We start from the raw sequence: 20,508 nt of genomic DNA on the forward strand, positions 1-20,508 counted from the left end.
AGAGGAAAAAAAGGCAGAAGAAATCAATACGGCAGAGGGGACTAGGTTTCAATTCATTCTGAAGCAGCACGGATGAATTCTTTCCAATTTCCAGCTAATATTGCCTTTCTGCACGCCTGAACTTTGCCTTGCCATCAACCCACTGTGCAAAGAAAAAAAAAACTCAAAAAACTGTCAAAAAAGCTGACGACTGGAAAAAAGTAGGGTTGGCAAATGACGAAGAGAGAAGACTGAAAGAGACCAGAAGCGTTCCATCACTCCACAAGTACAAATGTGCCAGATGAAACAAATAGAAAAGAAGAAGGGAGAGGAAAAAAAGTACTGTCATTGGATCAAATTCCCTTGGTGTTATTCACTGGTAGCCAGAAGGGTGAGTGAGAACGAACATGAAAAAGGGATTGCAAAACAATTCCCCTCTCTGGGGATGTATGGTATAGTAAAGGCGATGGCCCTTGACAGAACTAATACGGCACCAGGATTGTACAGTGTTTTAAGAGGAAACTAGATTGAATTTGAAGGATTATCCAATGTCACACCATTATTTTCCACTTCATTTCTACCTGTGAAAATGACAACAACAAAATAGTGGACCCTTTATTTCCGTCAGCCCTCTCAGAGCAGCCTGATGCTTTTCAAATGAATTCAGCACAGCTCATTCACACTCCCTTCCTGCAGAGACAACATTTCAAAACCACCTTAAAGCTGCAGGCTTAGAACAAATCTAGTCATTAAAGTGGATTTTGGTGTAGAATGTCATGAAATTTGTAAATTTTTGGATTAATAAATAAAAAGTAGGTCAGTACATCACAATATATCATGATTCACAGTTTCTGTGAATATTAAACTGCAAAAGACTCGCTCGCTGTGTTTCGGCCTCTGATGTCTCACTATATGATGACATCAACAAATGAAATTAATCTCTCGTCATGAGTATTTTACCACTTAATTTGAGAAGAACTATAAACACAGATTAGAAACCAAAGTATTCACAGCAACCAATCAAAGAGTTTCATTTAACCAAGTTATTGAAGTTACAGTTTATGTACAGTAGAATGTTCACTGACTGATGATTATAGTATAAAAAATGATTATTAAACCTGATTAATAAAAATTAATGTTTTATGCCTTCATCTGATTACCAATAAATAAATAAATAAAATAAAATAAAATCACAGGATCCAAAAGAAAAAAAGTTTTGTTAAACAAAAATTCTTAAATTGTATAAGAGTTGTCTTTAATTAGACTTCATTATATTTCAATGAGACATGCTTTTTTGACTACTATAATTAAATTTAACCATTGAAATTGAGTCCAGGGAATTTAATAAGATTTATGTTTAACATTAACCTGATTAGCAAAAGGAAAGGGGTGGAGCTTGACAAAGTTCAGCCAATTGGCTTTCTGATCAATCAGCTGTGGTGACAAGAAAAAAATAAAATCACATCCCTTCTGAACACTAAGGGAAGCTTAAGACTAAGTCATAGATTTATCAAAGGTAAATGTCAGCTGGATATAAAAAACACTTATTCTTAAAGAAATAAATATAGGGTTAAATATAATTAATTGATGGCACCTCATTCTGCTCTCCTGTTGGTTCCCTAGTTGTTAAATTACAGATATTTAGTTGCATTTTTATTGAAACAACTATTTAAGATTTTTTGCCATTTTGCAAAAACCCACTCACGTTGTCACGTGTCACCGTATTCAAACAAAGGCACTATCATGGAAACTAGCAATGACCTTTAAAAGCTGAACAACGTTTTGAATAACCGAGATGTCAATTTTCTGCTAATTTTGCCATCTGAAGATTGTATAATCAGAGGATAATTTCAAGTATAGCGTCCATATCACAGCATAAAGACATAAGTGACAGATGTTTAATGCCCCTTGTAAATTAAAAATGCAGTTTGAATAGAGTATTAACTTTAATCATCTGTCCACTGCGAGGAAATTGTGACGGTAGCAAAACCACCGCTGCCTCCTTTTTTCACCCTCACACACTCTACGGGCATCAGGTGCCACTCACATTATGTCAACCTTTCCTCACTAAAAAAAGAAAAAAGAAAGTCATGATGGAAGAGTCTTGACATGGAGCTGCGGCTATGGTTGTTGTTTTCGCTGTTCGTCATTTTAAATGGTCTCTTTTTTTTTCAGGAAATTGTGGAAATAGGATGGATTACTAAGTTTGCATCATAAGCGCTTGGTAACGAGCGAGGGGACAGCAGCTGTCACTGAGCTAGCGTAGCGACTAACGCTGTAAACATCAGCTCTGCTTTTTACCTCGTTCCCATAATGCACTACAACATCAACTTTTGACAGCTGCTGTTGAAACGGCGCTGTGGGTGGAAGGCCGCATTTGGAGACGATATTTTCAGATATCAGTTAGCAAGAAATGAAGACTTGTGAAGGTTTCGATTTTCGAGAACAAATGTGAGAGGGGTGTTTTTTTTCCCCCCATTGAGAGATTTGATACAAATAACCACTCGATATTGTAGACGCTTCTGTGTGCATGAAGAAACTGCTCTTATTGATTTAAATTCTCTGCTGGTGAGTCCCAAGACACTGGCACTGATAGAAGATACTGATGATCTCCCCCTTTCATTCTCATTCTCTCTCTCAATACCTAGATCATCCCTTTCAGCTGTTGAATCACTAACTCTGCTTTCTTTAACCCCTGTCAATGGTAGTTCACTTTTACATAAAAAAAAACTTAAGCTCCATGAGTCAATTTCATGCTTTTAACAGCTTTTCAAAGAAAATGTCAGAAATCAATACAACTACTTTTAAATGGCCGTCAAAAGACAAACCAGATAACGAGCTTTTATTGTCTGAATCTGTAATAAATGTGAGATAAATGTCACTGCATGACTACCACTCCTGATCGACAGACGCTGACTGATACAGATTTTTCCCGGATAGTCATCACATGTATCAGAATAAAGCTATTTGCTCGCACACGAGCAGCTCCGTTTCACCTGAGACGCGTTCGGTCTTTGCGCTTGCCAAATTCTGCCGTGTAAATAGCAAATCCGTCATGGCACGAGCGCAAATGATTCTTAAAGGGAATGGAAGATGAGACTCTGATTTGTTTATTGCACGTTACTCCCAAAAAACACCCATTACTCATTAAGAGAATCGGAACAATCTGTTTAGACCATGTGCCCGGGCACACCAACCGTTTTTCTGTCATAAAAATATCAAAAGTGGATTTGGACACCTGCGCCGTGCACTTTACACTTTGCGTTTAGATCGTTAAAATAGGGCCCATAATGTTCATTTTGATTCGCAAGCTCTTGATTTGGTTAAATTCTGATTCAATTCTGATTCATTTTGGTATATTTTAGTTATGTTTGTTTTGAGTTGCAAGCTTTTGATTCAGTTAAAGTGTTTGAGTTCTGATTAATTTGGGTATATTTTAGTCATGTTCATTTTGATCTGCAAGTTTGATTAAATTAAATCAGTACAATTCGGATTCATTTTGGGTATCGTTCAGTTATAATATTCATTTTGATTCTCGATCTCTTGATTCAGTTCAATTTGGATTCATTTTGGTATATATTTCAGTTACCTGTATAATGTTCATTTGATTTGCCTTCCTTTTATTCAGTTTAATTCTGAATATTTTCTGTTTCATATTTTCTTAGTGTATTTCCATTATAAAATGTGTTTTGATTTGGAAGCCCTTGATTCGATTAAATTATGATTGTATTCTGATTAATTTGGGTATATTTCAAATATAATGTTTGTTTTAATTCACATATTTTTCACACATTCTTGATTTAATTTATTTCTGATTAAATCCGGATTCATCTGGGTATTTTCCAGTTATCATTTTCATTTTGCTTATTTAAAAATAACCAATAACAACACAGTCCTAGACTATAATACTGAAAGCAAACTAAACAGATCAATTTCAATGTTGTGCAATAGCGATGACATCAGTATGAGTTTGTGGACAGGGCAGATCTCGGCAGTCAAACAGCACTTTCTGATGATTACGTCAGTTTTAGCTCTGAAACAGTATCAGAGTGCTGACTCAACTATTCATATTGGCCTGCAAAGCTCATGTAACCCTGTTGAAATATCACAGACACAAACACCCTGCAAGAAAGTTATCATGTGTCAAAACCAGTAGCACAATTATTGTTGACTTTCCTTTCATGTCACACACTCCAGCTTCTACCAGTGCAGGTCACTTGATGAAACAGTGGAAATATGTAACAGGCTTGAAGCTGAGTTTGGATGTGACTGGTCAACAATAAAGCATGTGATAAATGTGATTTGCAAATATAAAGCAAAAGCCAGTAAGCACACATACAGCTCCAAAACATCTTGATTATTAAATTAGATGAAAATAATTCAAATATATTTGCCTTTTTCTAAAAAGAAACACACTACTGTACACACACTATAGCGAGCACCTTTGAGCAAGTTCTGTACATCAGTATTCAGATGGTAAAGCTGTTTGTTTGAAAGTCTCTCCCATCAGAACAGCAGGCGTCTCCCACTCCAACATCCACATCCGCAATCCACCAGTGTGCACATGCTGTTTCCTTCATTAAAGACAAATAAGTTTGACATGATCAAGCAGTGTACGACCAGATGTGTGAGAAATTATTACCTAAACCAGATATATAAGAACAGCTGTAAGATCTACAGTAATTAAAGCTGGAGTGTGTAATTTTCCATGTTAAAATACTTTCTGGAAGTCAGTTTAATATTTAGACACACACATTATATAGGTCATATGCATGTGTGTATATATATATTATATATATATATATATATATATATATATATATATATATATATATATATATATATATATATATATATATACACACATACATATACATATATGTCAAATTATACAGTTCTCTATCCAATGAAATTAACGAATAATCATGGTCGATAAAAGAAAAATCAATGCATGTCAGATGAGAGAGACGCATTTGATGCCTTTAGAGACTTTGATAAGACCAGTGTTGGGTGTAATGCATTACTGTGTAATCATTGTAATTTAATTACATTTCCCAAGTAAATGGACTACTCTTTATTTTTCTGTAAATGAATTACAGTTAGTTATGATGTAACTGCACTGAATACTTTATAGACTTTAGAACAATTCTATACAAAACAACATTCATGAAAATCTATTGTTAAAATGCATGTTTTATAGAGGGATGTCTGCCATCATTATGAAGTGGCAAAATACAAATCAAACAAGCACTTGAAACATGGAAAAGGGAGAGCACAGAAAAATGGCACTACACGACCCTCATCTCTTCTGATGTACTGCATGTGGTCTCAGCTTTAGACAGCTGGAGTGGGATATTGCCCAACCAATCACAGGTTTCATTTCAGTTTAGGGTTGGACATTAGAGCATGTACACTGCACTGTAAATATTTTTAACTTTCATACATGAACATATCTGTGCTTTTATACACAACTTCAATAGTATGGAAATACTGACTGCACCCATGTCCAGTTCTGACAATCTTTGCAGATATTTATTTAATCGAGCTGTAATGTAAATTATAATATATAACATGCACATGACACTTTATGATATTTAATTTAAAAAAAAAATTACATTATTTTTTTTTACATTTAATTTATATATCTATATATCATTAAATTATATTTATTTCAATATATAATTATATAAAATAAATTATAATCTAAAATTAAAATGACAGATAGATCAAATTAAACAAAAAAAACAACAAATGACTGGTTACATTGCAAGCCATTCAGAATTTCTTTCAGTCTAACAAAGACTTGAAGCAGATAGTCTTGAATGTCATTTACTGTCCTCTCTCTCAGGATCAACAATCTGAGACCTGACACAGGTCTTTTTTGGCTTGCATTATCTGAACAGATTTCTGATGAAGACCATCATCCATGATCGAATTTAAAGCTGATGAAATTCAAATCCAAACACCTCAGCAGGAATTTAATAATCAGTAGTAACAAGTGAGATTACAGTTTTTGAAGAGCCTGTGATACTAGTCCCATCTCTCTCTCCTCTAATCTCACACATCAGTGCTTCTAGTGGTGGTGTCTAATTGAAGCTCTAACACACATCCTCTCACTTGGCTAAATAACTAAGACCCCTCACGAGATGTCCTTCATCCCCAGACTAGGTTGAGCTGAAAAAGAAAACCAAAATGAAATGCACTCCCCTTGCGGAGCTTGAATTAACATCCCAGACGGCCCATATTTGACCCTCTTAATGCCTAACCAATACCAAAGACCACCAGGGACATACAATTCTCCCTCAGACAGAGATTGTGATTTCTCTCTTGCTCTTTTAACAGGAAGGTTCACCTTCTCTCTTAGTAAGAGACGTCCTCTGTTCTCTCTGCTCCTGTGAGATTGTGTTTCTATCTTTATCCATGTTTCATTAGGTCTATTCGCCTCCAGTGGCGGGCCGTTCTATGTATATTCACCAGTTATTAAAGAACACTTCTCGGTTGCCACAGTGGTCGAACGGCAGCCAATTACGAGCACTGTGCCAGTCTCACACGCTGACCCCTGTTGCATTGTGGGTCCTACCTGGAGTGTCGTACATCTCCGCTGTTTAGTCAATGTGGATTTCTCACTGCTACCCTAAATGCCATTAATTAGTGTTAAAGCACATGACATGTAATTCAATTCTGTTTTATTACGTCAATCATGAGAAATTAAACTTGTCTTTAAAAGACACAATGCCCAAAGGGCATTCACACAAAAGTCATGGATTGCACATGGTCTTAAAGTCACTTTGCATAAAACCATCTGCCAAAAGTGTAAATGTTTAAAACAATAATACATCAGGGGTGAGTTAACTTAATTGAAAGGCTCCGCCAAATCAGTTTCTTTTCCCTTTCCCATTATCTCGGTCTCTTGTCGCTGTCCGAGGCATGAACTTGCCGAGGTTAATTTGTTTTACGAGTCACCCTGTGCATCAATCAGGGGCCACATGCATGTTCCCAATTACAACCCGGCTCTGAAAAACACTCATAATGTGATCACTGTGATCTCACACACCCAGATATCCCAACACACGTTAATTCATACAAGAAAAAACCCACATCAAGAGCAGTTGAATCTGTTCCTCCATCACACTCTCCTCCCCTGCCTGAAAGGACTGAGATGGGAGCAAACGAGTGAGAAAAGAGAGAGATAACTTTCATGACATTGATAAAAAGGCGGATCGAAAATAAAGATTGCTGATTGATCGCAGTTCTGTGATATCAGCGGGAGAAGAAATGTCTCATTAAAAGTGTAGGAGCAAACGGAGAGAAAACTCACAACCCCAGACAAGAGAAAATTATGGATTTCAGAGATATGTGACAGTGATATAAAATTAAACACTTTGAGAAAGATGACACGTCCTATCAAGTCTTTTCGATGTGTTTGGCTAATTATCTGCATGAAGCTGTTTGGTTTATAATGCAGAGGCTGCATGAAATATTTGTAAAGATTTATTTTCACAGTCAATGAATTAAGGCAAAAAAAAAAAAAAAAATGAAAAAACAAGGGGAAAAAGTAAAAGTTAATGTGGAGATCACTGAAACACTACAACAGTAATCCACCCAGTGTCCAATACTTCATAGCATAATCCATTACATTACACGTTTTAGGTACTGTAATATAATCTGGCTCCTTATTGATTACTTTTGAACAAACTCATGTATCACATTGATTTAAATAGGATAATATTGTACCATATTGATAGAAAAATACAAAGAGGAAGAAAATATATTCCATTCGTTGTTCTCATCAATATGAATGTTGGATTTGAATTTGGAATGCATTGGAATATATATTTAGGTGTATTTAAGCGTGCACACATGTATAGACTGAATGAAGAGCACATTTGTTTAGAAGTAGCTGACTTTGACTTTTTTTCTCTTTTCATCCTCAATTCCCTCTGCAGACAGCTGCAGTGCTTCTCTCTGTCACACACACACACACACACACACACACGCTTGGCAATACTCTGTCAGAAATCCCAGCAGTGAACCGGGCAGGGCACTGGGGAGGGTTTGAAGATGTAATTGGCATTCAGAGTCTGTTTGCTGTCAGACTTTCTGACTCACTTAAACATGCACGGCACACACATACACACACACACATACTCTCTGCATTTAGCACTTACTTCAGGACACACCCCATGCAAATCTATCCCATTCTTACTCCATACACATCCTAATGTTTACCAGACTCTCTCACACAAACACATACAGAGGCTCAGGGCACAAGCCCTCTGACCGATCCACCAAACCATCATCTCTCTAAAGTGACTGACTAAACCACGCATGAACTGCCAGCTGCCGCCCTGGTCCACACCAACACCACACACATAGAAGGCAAACTGCTGTGTTTTCTTGCTTGTGTATACTTTTCCTATAATGCAAAAGAATGAAATCATCAATAGGCTTCTAACAAGTTTTCCACTGCATGCGTCATGTAACAAAACCAGACTCCATGTCACGTCTCTACTTTCAGTGCTGCTTTTAAAACACTTCACACTTCGAATGTGCACAGGTAAATACAGACTAAAAATCTAATAAAATGACCAAAAAAATGAAAAATTTAATAGGCACAAAATATCAAATTCTAATATAGTATATAAATAACACTGGGTAAAAATAATGAACTTATTATTTAATCACAATATTCATTTTAATGATCCTAATACTAATTCTTACTAATTCTATTTCTACAGCATTTCCCATCACTACTCATTTTAAATTGAATATTTTCACAATATTATAAGTTAGAAGTTCCCTTTCCATTGCCATCTTCTTTTTCAGTTTGCTGCTGATAAATTTCGGTATCAAACATCTAAGTTGAATAAGCATTATGATGACTATAACAAAATCGAAAGGCAGAGCCAACAAATAATATTTATATGAATTCTGTGTCTCTCAGATATGCTGTAATAAACTACATTACCATACACTAGAAGCCACATTGAATTGGCCTTTCTTCATCTCAAGGTCTGTGCCATACATCTTTCAGAGCTTCAGATAAATGCATTCTGGTAAATTGTGTGTACCTCTCTGACAACAAACCTATTTATCTTTTTTTTTCTCATCTAGATGACATGACGAGTACAGCTCAAGTGGCACTTGACCACACCACCACGATGTCTACGATACTCTGAAAAGCATATCAGAGGATCTGCCATTAGCTGCGTGTCAGGATCTCTGTTGCTGCATTGCTGAACATTTTAATACTGGGAGATTAGTTTCAAACGGCTCTTTTGAGAAGAAAGAGATGTAATTTCCTCCAGGCTCATTGACAGGCAGGACACACTGTATCGGATAAATGTCAGCACAAATGGGCCGCATGTATGTGAGGAACGATATGAGCCATTCTTCAGTCTGTGTGTGTTCTAAATCACAGACAACCATGCAGAACGACATCACGAAATACTCAGATAACTGAGTTAGAATCAACAGTATAATATGAAATTACTGAATTACTAAATTACTTACAAAGTCACTGTAGCATAACATAAAATACTATGTATTATAGATCACCAATTTAAAAAATAAATAAATAAATAAATTACATTTTCAAAGCAAACTGATTTTTGGCCTCTGCTATAAAGTATATAATTAATAGTAAATGAATAACAAATATTTTTTTCAGGGTAGCTGCTCTTTAGGATGTTGCTATGCTGCAGCTACAGTGTTTTCATTTTAGGCTGTTATGTGCTTGCTAGGGTATAGGTGTTTGTTTGGGCAAAGTTAAATTGTATGGAGAGCATAAAAATGCATTATTGCTCAAATTCATAAATGCATACATAAATACATAAATTAGTAAAAACAAATAATAATAAAAAATAACTTAAATATATAATGTTTTATAGAGTCCACTGTATTTTAGTTAAATTGTATAGAGAGCATAAAAAAACATTAATGCGCAAATTCATAAATGCATACATAAATGCATAAACGAGTAAAAAAATAAAATAATAATAACGTAAATAAATATATAATGTTCTATAGAGTCCACTGTATTTTATTAATTTTTTATTTTATTTTTTTCACCAGATTAAACTTTTTTAATCATTATCATTTTTAATGTTATAAGGTAAGTGTTTGTGATGATTTACATTAAAATGCGATTGGAAATTTCTACATGCAAAAAATATTACATTATTCTCTAATGCATCACTGCGCAACAAAATCGAAATACAATCAAACAAGAAAAAAACACTGGAAAGATTGCTTTTCCATTGAGGTGGAGAAGAAAAATAAGATGTCTATGTCATGAAAACAGGAAAAAGCATTAGTATGCTGCAAGGTGACCAAGCTTCATTACAGCTGATGAAAAACAGGCAGCCGATGGATCGATAGTCTTCTGCTCTACTCAGCAGCAGAGCCTCTGCAGCCCATGGCCAGCCCAAGTTATGAGTGAGATGCTGAAATATCATTATTTCAAATGTCATACCTCCAGCCAACACACAGACCCACCCCTTCATGGGTGGGAGCCATCATTTTAACGATTTGTTTTTCTTATTTTCTTTCTGCACCACTGGAAAATTCATCAAAGTTGTTGAGTTCTGGCAAGGTGTAATTTACACAGTTTCACACCATGAGGGGTTTAAACGTGAGCAAGAAAAAGTAATGAGAGATGGTTCTCCACATCCAATCATTCAGGCTGCATTCGAAGTGAGAACCCATATGATATTTTCAACAAGTGGACGGCACATAAAACAACTAATATTATTCATTCTGTTATATACAGAACAGTGATGGCCAATTAAGGTACATACAGTAAATGCAAATGTCCTGTTCAAGGTTCAAGAGTGTTCATTCTAGGTTAATAGATCTATTAATTAAATTTTACATTATGATATTTGCATTTAGCATTGTTTTTTTCTACCGCTGTGCAAAATCTTTTTGGGTCGTGACCCAGTTGAGTACCACTGCTATTTTTCACCATGCATTTGCAGGTCAGAGGTCACCAAACCTTTGCACACAGAAAATACTTTTTACATATGCTTCTACTGCATATAAAAGGAGGTAAAAAAAAAAAAGACTTGAGTGTCTAATGAGTCTAATCTAATTAGATTATTCTTAATAAATTAGTCGTTTTCCATTAAAATCCTACAAAAAATATCTACCGGTCCTTAAAACAAGACACTTGGATTAAGAAACAACCAATTAAAGCTGCAGTAGGGAACTTTTGACGCTCTAGCGGTTAATAAACAGAACTGCTTGCATCTTGCGGAAGAACATTGTAGCCGGAACTACTTCTCTCTGTTTATGTCTATAAGAATCACAAAGGTATTGGGTTACTCCGCCGCGGTATCCCCGAAGCAATCTAAAATAGTCCGAATATAAACACTTATTATAGGTGCACCCTAGTGATTCAGGACAAGCTAAAAACACGGATTGGAAAATGTATTCATGTTGTACTCGCTTATTATGTTCATTTTTCTACATTTTAAACACAAACAAAGTTACGGACCGCAGCTCTGATTGGTTGTTTTTTACCGGGAGCGGATGAATTTCTGCAAATGGCAATAGGACCACTGGGAGGAGCCAGAGGAGCTTGATTTTTTTTCACAGATTATCTGTCTCATATTCTACTGTCAGGACATAATGACAGGTTTAATAAATATGTAAAAAATATTTTTTTACAAAAGTTCCCTACAGCACCTTTAAGCCTTAAACTGTATTTTTTCTAACTGCTTGACAGATCTTTTCTCATTTATAACTTAGAAAATATCTTGTTTCAAAATTCTTAAAAGGATTTTATGAAACTAAATCACAAAATACTGTTTTTGTCAAAGAAATCTTTAGTAACATTTGCAACCGACTTTAGGGTAAAATGGTCTGTTGAAAAGTAGTAATAAAGTCTCTCCATGCACTCGAAGGAGAGGAGTGGGTGCAATTAGCTGGTGTGAAATCTGACTGAGGTTTAGTAAACAGCGGCTCTCGACTCCAGGAATTGGAGTAATTGGCCTGTCAGTGCGCTCAAGACCTGTGGCCCTGTGAAACCACCATCACATGTGCCGGCTCTCCGTAACAAGCTGTGGTCTAAACAGATGAGCCTTTCCCCTAACCTCCCAAACTTGAAAAGGTGGAGCAGGTGGTGTATGATGGATGGTGTTTGCCACAGTAATGGGTCATGACGCTGAAGGGATTATCAGTTTGTCTGATCTTTAGCGCAGTGCTAATTTAGAGCGCAGGTGTAGCCCAGACAGGAGAATGCAAGTCATCTATGTATAGTATGAAGAGCGTCATAAACACACAGGTGATTCATCTTCTCTAATGATGTTCTTCTTTCCCTTCATTTGTAGACCAGCACCCACTACCTGCAGCGAGCTCTCCAGGTGACCGATTCAAGCCAAACTACAGGTGGCTTTTCTAATTATGTCTCTATTTTTTTCCCCCATCCTTCTGCTTTCTCCCAAGTTCACTGTTCTTTCCTTTTTCCCACCTGCTCCATCTACCTCTCGCACTCATTTATTTTCCAATTCACTCAATCTATTATTTTGGCTTCCATTGCTCTCGATCGATCAATTTGTTTCTAAATTATAACGAAATAATCCAAAAAAATTTAAATCATCACATCTTTCCAAACAGAAGAGCTACTCCACATTTACGCTTACTTCAGATAATTATATTGATTTAATATGTGGACTTTTTACAGCCCTCTAAAGTCATTTGTGTCTAATTCAAGTTTCTCAAGTCAGAGTGAGCAAACAGCAATACATAGAGAGAATGAGAAAGAGATCTGTCTGCAGACACACACAAAAACTGTGTGTATGTGTGTAAGGGCAATCAAGTGTGAGCTGCTTATCCAAGTGTGACTATACAAAATAAGAGCAAGCATTAAACCCTTGAGGTAATACTATGGACTGGAATACATCATTGGTTATCCACACAAATGTACATACACAATTCAAGTGGATGCGCTTATCAGAAGCAGAAACAATGCCATTCAAACAAAGGAAACTTTGTCAACACACTCGTGACACATAATAAATTTATTCAGAGAATAGAAATTGTAAACAAACACTGGCGTTGCAAATATGTACTTTTGTAACGGACAGCAGCCCTAAACATTTAGTAACAATGCTAATGCCTCAAGACGATGCTGCCTATTTTGTCCCATTTAGGACAACCGACTTCCATTTTAATAATAAAAAACGGAATTTCCAACTTTCTGAATGAATTAATTTTTACTTTTCTTTACATTTCATACATGACATGAAAAAAAAAAACCTTACGCAGATGTTTAGTTCTTTGTTGACAATCAAATCACAACACCGCTAACGGTAATTAGCCGCTGTTCAATAGTAGAGCTTGTCTCCTTTTCATTTGAATTTCATTCTGAATCTAATTTGGCATGACCTGACCAGAATATGCTGAAAATAGTCCTAGTCGGGCTCAATCCAGGCAAACTATAGAGCCGATCAGACCTGAGACGCTCACTCTAATGACACTGAGGATGGGCTAGTGGCATTTAGCATCGCTGTGAATTAGCGGCAGTGTGAGTGGAGGTTTCTGAAGGTGAGAGGGATCATCCTCATCAGGGACGAAGTTATGCACTGTCTCCGTGATAAATAAAACACATTCATTATGGCAGCTCCGCTAATGGTCTGAGAGATGAAGGAGTGAGATGGGGCAGAGACGAGCAATGATTACTTTCAGCTACAGTTTCAAGGTCACCGTCTGCCTCCTCTTTCTTGCTCTCTCGCTCTTTCTTTCTACTCGATGTTTTATTCTTTACTTCTCACATAAATGAGCATGTTCAAGCACACAGGGATTTTATCGATTTTCTCTAAGCCCTTTAACACCATCCAGTATCCTTGTTTTCTTGTTTAATCCCTCATTCCTCCCCTCACTGCTCCTCTTACCTCCTCCATTGGTCTCCCTTCCTTTCTGAAAAAAAATAATAATAATTTGGAAAACTTTTTGCTTTGTGAAAATGGTGAGCGAAAACTCCCTAAGATGTTCAGGTCAATGAGGAAGAAGTCTGAGAACATACATCAACCCTGGTCTTTCGATAAACAGTATAAATGTTTCTTCAGCTTCAGCTTGGGATACTTATGTCCCAGAGATTGAATTATTTGTTTTTCTATTTTGTTAAATGAAATCATACTGAAGCTGTCTCACAAACACTGACTTTCTAAGACTTTATTTTGTCCAGAACTTAAAAAAAAAAAAAAATGAGGTTCAAAAATTAACCACAATTTAAAAAAAGACAACAGTGTTAATGAAGAGCTTGATATGATATGTAAAAAATAAAGAATCAAACTGTTTTAAGCCTAGAAAAATGCCAGATTTGAAATAAGCCTCAGCAAGAAAGGTTTAGCCCACATATTATCATTATAATCATTAATAATAAATAATAATTCTTATTAAAATTACAAAGATATAAGATAATATATATATATATATATATATATATATATATATATATATATATATATATATATATATATATATATATATATATATATTATAATATTTGATATTATTAGTATTATTAAGTTTATTAATACCTATAGTTAATATCAACTTCTAAATAAATAAATGTACATTGAATTTCTTATGATGAATGTACGTCCACCATTGGAAATTCTAAGCTGATAAAATTAAAAGTGGCCATCACAATCAATCAATCAATCAGTAATTATATTTCTATAGTACCACTGCAAGATTTTTTGAGCATACATGTAAAATAAATAAAATCACATGGTCGTTCCATAGTACCACTTTTGTTAGTGTCCAGTACTTTTGCATGAGTCTGTTGTGTTTTTTTTTTTTTAATGTCCTTTAATTTCCCTCCATGTTTGAAAGGCAATTAGCCGTAGCCATGAGTCAAGGCTGACACACAGAGAGGTTGGGGGTAGTGTAGTTTATCTGATTGTGAGTGCCATATGGCACTGAGAATCAAAGAGCTGTCACCCTGAACAGCCGGTGGAGCACAACCATGTCATAGTGACACGAAGAGAATCGCAACCTGTCAAGAGAGTTTCAGACCCGAATAAACACTTTATTTGTTTTGGTTGCAGAGTCCAGGCAGCCCTGACACACACATACATGCTCCAGCATCACTCGGAAAGAAAAAAAAAATCCCATTACGTAAAGAAATAAGGTACAAAGGAACTCAGCAAGAATTTTGCAATGAGTTTTTTTTTTTCTGCCATGAGTTTTAAAATCGAGCACAGGAAAGGACATCTCAGAGTTTACTGTCATATCTCTTCTCTCAGATTTACGGAGCGCCGCTGTTAACAGGCTCTGCATAAGCAAACGCACAATCACACCGCAGTCATGCAGTCAGAGCTGTCAGAGAGCCACTGACAGCAGACAGACAGCCTGCATAAGGACACCATGACACTGATGTGGTGCTAATTGAAAAACAAACACGGGGAGTGTGGTTACCCATGAGAGGAGAAAAACAACACCACAAGAACAACTGTGCATTGTCCTTCACTGTAGATAGATCACTAAAACATCACTGACACACAAGATGTCTTGAGAGGCAATATGATGGCTGAGAGCTGCATGTTAATGCATTTAAAACTAGTTTGAAAGCTTGTAATTTTATTATTATTAAAAATTTTATTATTATGCATTAGCATGGATTTATAAATATTTTGTATATAAGTAACTATTATCATGCTGTTTTTAGAATAAATATTTCTGCATGATTATATGTAAATGTAAATCTATACCAAACATAATAACTGACACCATAATATAGCACTTCTAAAATCATGCAAAATAATATCACTTATTAAAATCACTCACATTTTATTTTGAATGCTTATTAATATTAAATAAATCTTTGCTGTCATAATACATTTTGAATGATTATATGCAAATGTAAATCTAGAATAAAAATATCAAAATTTTGCATTTTAACATAATCATGAAAAATTCTAAAATATATTATAAACTCATTTATAAACACTTTTGTATGAATAATCAGGCACAATTATTTAATAATTTGATCAATACAAATGCTAAATTATTGTCGTCGCCATCAATACAATTTTGTATTACCATATAATCATGCAAAGATGATCAAGATGATGATTATTGATTATAAATAAAATGTAGCATCTGGTTATGCTAAATTTCACAATTTAGTTCCATAAATAAATGGAAAAAGAACACCATAAAAGTGGTTAATGACTTTTACTTGCTGTTTTAATGAAATATATTTTAAAGTATGGATAATTCAGTGTGAAACAACAGCCCTGCACTCAAACAGTCAACAAAAACTGCATCTGTATTAAGAAAACGTTTGAGACTAATTAAAACACATATATTATCCATACATATGCTGTTATAAATTGTTCTGAGAGCTGAATTCTGATTGGTCAGAATAGCACTTAAAGAGATGTTCCCTCCGGCCACATCCTCCTCATTCTCACATGACCCAGATGAGCACGGATGACTGCCTGCAACACTTCTGCCTTGCACTATTTCATTTAACTATGCTTTAGAAAAAGAAAAAACAGGTCAGGATAGGGCTCATGACTGACAAGGAATAAAGGACTATAGAAGTTTCAGAGAATTATTTGTGAATATTCTTTCCCTTCTTCCAGTCTAATTTACATAACTTCACACTGATTAAGTAGCAGGCCATAAAAAGTGCACTTAAATTATTACAGCAAAACTGTCATTTAAACAAATATTTAAAGGTGTGACAGGTGAAAATCTGACTTCATATTAAAATCTTTAATAATAAATAATTCAACTAAAATGTAATACCTGAAAAACACGCTATGCGTTTGCAAGGGGCATAAATAATGTATTCATTTGAAAATCAGGCCACCACAGGAAATCAAACTAGCCAATTACATCCAAACCAACACGCCAGACTAGCCAATTAGAGCACACGTCCCACAAAACAACCGGCCAATTGCAGAGCATGACCCACACTCCAACGAACCAGTTAAAGCAGCTGACTCAGACATTCAGCAATTAACACACAAATCATACTGACTGTCCAATTACAGCACGCCTCCCACATATTTATTAACCAATTTAGAGCAAGTCCCCTAGAACCCTGCTTATATCGACTTAAATAGACCTGCTGGGGTATATTGTCATTAAACAGACCATCTGGCATTACTTACCAGGTCGGCTATCCATTATTTATCAGCTCAGCGAATACAAACACATACACATATATAAAAACACACTGATTAAAGCATTGTCAGTGGAGGCAATAACTGCTGAAACCCAATATAACCCATTTCGGATGTCTGGATTCTCCAGTATGTGAGTGGGCCAGGTAATTGATCCCGCAGGCAGCCAAGAGAACGAGGCAGAAACAGAGAATTAGAAAGCACACCTGTAGGCGGAGGAGAACGTGTCACCCAAAAGCGAGGGCTGGAGACAGCAGTTACTACACAAAACCCCAACATCCTGCCTTTTAATCTAGCTACAAAATTCACAATGTGATCTCTCTCCCACTAAATCCCCTCAGCGATGTCCATGCTCTGCTACTGTCAATAAGTATGCAAGGCTTTCATGTTTCCCTCAAAGCATACCTGAACAATGCTGAGATAGCCTGAAGGATCTCTCCGCGATCACAATTTCTCCCTTGGTCAAAGTTGGCCATACAACTTGTATTCAGAGAATTAAAAAGCATTAGTAGGTGTGAGATAAAAAAGGTGGAGGTCAAGATCACGATTGTCAAGCAGTTGCTTGGAAACACATGAAGCAATTTTCCAGACTCTTTTGCAGTTATCGAAAACATTGCCTGCAAAGACAGTATTTCAAACTATTGAAGATAATAAACTGCTCTTGGGTTCTATAACTAGCAATATGCATGCTAATAAGCAACTGGTTAAAAGGTGAGAATTGGTCCCTAAACTAAAGTCTTACCCTTTTTGTAACCTTTAACATAACCACAAAAAGAAAACAGGACATGTCAATATTTTAGAAACATGTTTTTATAATGATAACTTTTATAGCATTTGGTATCTGGGATAGACCTGCTGTCTAGTGTGTTTCAATTAGTCACTCACAATAATTAGATGCCATCTCAAAAGTCAGCTGTCTATGTAGGCATCTCACTAGGTTTTGAAGCTACTGTGGTAAACCTGTAGTGGTAACGATGTGCCGTTATTGTCAGACACGCTCCGGTTTCTGCCCATTCAGAATCAGGACCTCTTCCTATATTTCTGTTCCTGTCAGAAAGTTCCTGCTTTACAAATTCTCTTTGAAAATTTCTAGCTGGCTCATGTTCCCTCATTAGACCGCACTGCACTCCACTTCTCCACACCATCTCCTTTCCTGATATCATAGAATATTGCTTTTGATAATACCAAGCATTGGAGTAAGGACAGGTATGCTCACAAGCAGTCTTCATCTAAAAAAAAAAAATTAAAAAATTAAAAACGCTTGCTTCAAAGTGCCTATGATGGGCTCTTGGAGCAGGGCTCAGCTCTACAGACGGATTTTGGGTCAGGCCTCATTGTTACAGTTTTTCTCAGTCACTTTGGTGCATTTTTCAAAACAGAAATGAAATTCTCAAAACTACTTGTACAACCTCCACATCATCTAGTCATTTATACACATCATAAAACCAGTTTCTCATTCTTTTGAACAAGTTGCGATTGCTTTTGTACATTCATGCAATTGATTATGCATGTTTATCGGCAGTTTCCTACATTATCAGTTGCTCATGTCATGTTGCTCAAAACGTATTGCATAGTTTTCTGTGCAACAGTCTTACCCTTCAAAACATCTAGTCTTTAGTTCATCGTATAAGTCATTAAATGCAAAATGGTTAATCTAGTTGTCAAAAACTGCCTAGCACACTTTTTATATTTATTTTTACACATTATTATTAGACTTTTTGTACATTTGGCATGAATTGTCCAAGTGAATCTTGACTTATGAAGAGAATGTAGATGATAAACCAATGATAAACCCTTTCTCTGAAATAGCTCAAAGGTTCATCTCATGAATCTTCAGTTGAAAAGCTTATACTGTATAGACAGAGGACAACACAAGAGTTACACATTCTGAAAATGGACTTATTTTCATATTTGTGACTTATTTGTTTTTCCTTTTCTATATCACAATGACATTGTAAAGGTTTTTTTTTTTTTTGGTCAGACTTTGTAAAAGTGTAACTGGGAATTCTATCCAGTCTCTTTCAGTCAATATCCCACATACAGTAATGTGTAAATGTGTACGTTTGAAATGGATATATGGCATACATAAGCATATGGCATACTGTTCAATACAGTAGTTTACATCAGATCATCCGTCCAGAGTAAACTGTTATATTGACAACATGACTAAGCAATTTGACTGTCTTATCCGTAAACTATGACACAAGGACTTGTCATTCTGATGGCAGTGATATGTTCATTGACACAGATATTTATTTTTGAGAGATGAACTAAGGATTTTGAGCAGGAGACTGGCTTTTGCAGGTAATTCATGGTGATTTGCTATTTGTACGAGTTGTTTTGAGAAATGCACTTTATGTTTTGCAAATTGTGAGTTTGATTCGAGAAATGTACCAAAGCGACTGAGAAAAACTGTAATGCAGTTATAGAAGAAGGCATGTCTGGCTCTCCTGCTGAGATACTGCCCTATTGAGAAGCTCTAGATGCTGTGGGTTCTGTTAATCTGAAAGACCACGTCTCGAACCCGGCAACAGGAGGGTGTCATGCTGGGTGTGAAATAGTGCGAGTGTTGGGAAGCCGTTATACAATAATCAACAAAATTCTCCACAATAGCAGCAGCTCAGCAGAGTCTCTCGACGGAGAGATAAATATGATGAAGAATGCTGAGAAAGACAGAGAGGTTGATGATCTGGTTAAAGCAGGACTGCAAGTTCTTTTCGAGGTTTCATTTGAAGAAAGAAACTTAGAGATAGATGGATAGGAAGAGAGTGAGGGAGAGAGATGTATTAGATAGCCAGCCATTCAGACAGACAGAAAGATAGAGAAATCGACAAATACAACTAGAATAACAGAGAGACAACTAGACAGAGAGATAGACAGACAGACACACAGATGAATATGCAAACATAAAGCCAGAGGATTAACAGTAAGAGGCAGATAGACGGACAGAAAGCCAGACAGAAGGATAGACAGAGAGACAGCCAGACAGATAGATGATCTGATGGATGCATAGAAGCACCTGCTAAAAAGAAAGAGGCAAATAGGCAGATAGATAGATAGACAGTTAGACAAATGGATAGAAAGATAGAAAGCCAGACGAACAGACAGACAGACAGATGGAATGAATGGAGACAAACAGAAAGAAGGATAAAGAGATTCAGCCAGACAAGATGGATAGATGACAGATACACCTATAGATAGCAAATAGAGAGAAACAGCTAGACAGATGGAGAGAAACAAACAAACAAACAGGCATACAGATAGACAATCAAACATATATATATAGATAAACCGAGAGAGAGAGAGAGAGAGAGAGCGACAGCCAGACAAATGGATGGACGGACGGATGGTTAGAGAAAGATAGAGACAGTTGTGCGTGCGTGCG

The 20,508-nt window shown here is 36.1% G+C and overlaps 1 long non-coding RNA gene across 1 annotated transcript in view; it reads right to left on the reverse strand.

The window, feature by feature from the left end:
• Nucleotides 1-3,771: 3,771 nt before the first annotated feature.
• LOC127976589 (uncharacterized) overlaps nt 3,772-20,508 on the reverse strand; it is a 57,053-nt gene continuing 40,316 nt past the window's right edge. Inside the window, exon 3 of the long non-coding RNA XR_008157833.1 lies at nt 3,772-4,553. This is a non-coding gene — a long non-coding RNA (uncharacterized LOC127976589). The remainder of the gene's footprint in view (nt 4,554-20,508) is intronic.

This window comes from Carassius gibelio, chromosome A4, assembly GCF_023724105.1.
Source record: "Carassius gibelio isolate Cgi1373 ecotype wild population from Czech Republic chromosome A4, carGib1.2-hapl.c, whole genome shotgun sequence".
NCBI classification, from domain to species: domain Eukaryota; kingdom Metazoa; phylum Chordata; class Actinopteri; order Cypriniformes; family Cyprinidae; genus Carassius; species Carassius gibelio.